The following is a 280-nucleotide window of genomic DNA, read 5'->3' on the forward strand; positions in this document are numbered from 1 at the left end:
CGGCCGCGTCCCCGGGGGGTCCGGAGCTCCGTCACCTCCGTGCCCGGGAGCTGGTGGCCACACCCCCGGAGCCGGGGACACCCCTGGGACCCATCACCTGTGTCCCCACGGGGGCAAACCCACGGGTGACAGTCCCCAGAGCAGCTCCGGGGCCCTTCCCTCCTCCCTGCCTCAGTTTCCCCTCCCCCGGGGGACCCACGCTTTGGGACAGCCCCGGGCGACACCCACGCGGCCAAGCACCCCCCGCCCGGCAGCACCCAGCGGGGTCAGTCACGGGGGC

Source organism: Aptenodytes forsteri, unplaced genomic scaffold (assembly GCF_000699145.1).
Source record: "Aptenodytes forsteri isolate BGI_AS27 unplaced genomic scaffold, ASM69914v1 Scaffold249, whole genome shotgun sequence".
Lineage (NCBI taxonomy): Eukaryota > Metazoa > Chordata > Aves > Sphenisciformes > Spheniscidae > Aptenodytes > Aptenodytes forsteri.